This window comes from Vipera ursinii (assembly GCF_947247035.1).
Source record: "Vipera ursinii genome assembly, chromosome: 1".
Classification (NCBI taxonomy): Eukaryota; Metazoa; Chordata; class Lepidosauria; order Squamata; family Viperidae; genus Vipera; species Vipera ursinii.
Window position 1 is genome coordinate 205,856,938 of NC_139512.1, and position 1,395 is coordinate 205,858,332.

Here is a 1,395-nt window from a genome sequence, read left to right on the forward strand (position 1 = left end):
TCTCTCTCTCTCATTGGCTACGTCTCTTCCGAGGCTTCTCTTCATTGGGTGGTTCATGCCCGTGACGGCAAGGAGCCCCTCCCCCCTTCATATTAGACTGTATGCCGGGTATCGTAGTTTGTTGGAAGGGTCAGTCAGGGCGGTTAAGCGGAGCTCTCGCGTTGTCTACGTCCACGTCGTTTTTCTTGCCCGAGTGCGTGTTCTTTAAAGGGAACGCGCACACCTTTTTTTGGGAACGTGCGAAGCTGTGAGTCAAAACTTTCCACCGCGCGGGAGGTAATTGACAAAGAGAGCCCGTTTATACTTTTGCAACTATAGAAATTCTGAATTAGCTTAACGTAAGAATGAAGGCAAGCATAAATTGTGTAGTGTATGCTGCTAAGCATACACAGGAAATACCAGGGCAGCAGGGGGCTGGACAGCTAGACGGCAGAAGGACACAACTGGGTCAGTATCCCCTTTTCAATAGCGGCCGCCCCGAGGAGTGGGAAGCGTTCGTGGGGCAGCTCGAATGCTACCTACGAGCGAACGGGGTGAAGGAAGACCGGCAGAGAGCGGCGGTGCTACTCTGCAGCTGCGGCACAGAAACGTACCAGCTGGCGGTCGGTCTCTGCGCTCCTGACATCCACTCCGTCGGGTACAACGAGTTGCTGGCGAAGCTGACCGAACATTTCAAGCCCGAGATGTCCGAGATTGCCTGGCGGTATCGGTTCGAGAAGCGGGACCAGCGGCCAGGTGAGTCTGCCAAACAATACATGGCAGCCCTGAGGCAGGCAGCTCGCCTCTGCAACTTAGAAATCTGACTGCGGGATCGGATTGTCTGTGGGTTGAGGGACAGGAAGCTGCGCCAGAAAATTTTTGCCAAACAGAAACTGACCCTGAGGGATGTCCAAGAAGAATTCCTAGCCTGGGACGCGGCTGAGGAGTCCGATGCGAGGGAAGGCGGATCCATTTACCAGCTGAGAGGGTACAGCGACGCAGACGAGGCAGAGCTGGAAGTGGACGTCATCAACTGGCCACAGCGACCCTTCAACCCCAACCGAGACAATGTGAGGGAACCAAGACCAGCCACGGCGGACGAGAGAGCCCAGGAGTACAGATGCAGAGCGAACGGTCCCCGGTCTATCCAGCTCCACGGCCACAGCGTGAATCGCCCCTGGTCTACCCAGCATTGCGGTTGCGGGCCCCAGTCTACCCAGAACAATGGCTGCAGACAACCTTGGTCTACCCAGTGCTCCGGCGGCAGCACGAACAGCTCCCGGTCTACCCGTTGCATGAGCTGCGGAGAACAGCATCCCCGGTCTACCTGCCGATTCAAGTCAGCGAAGTGTCGGTCGTGCGGAAAAACAGGGCACATCGCGGCAGTCTGCAGGAGCAAGCAGCGGGACAGCCTGC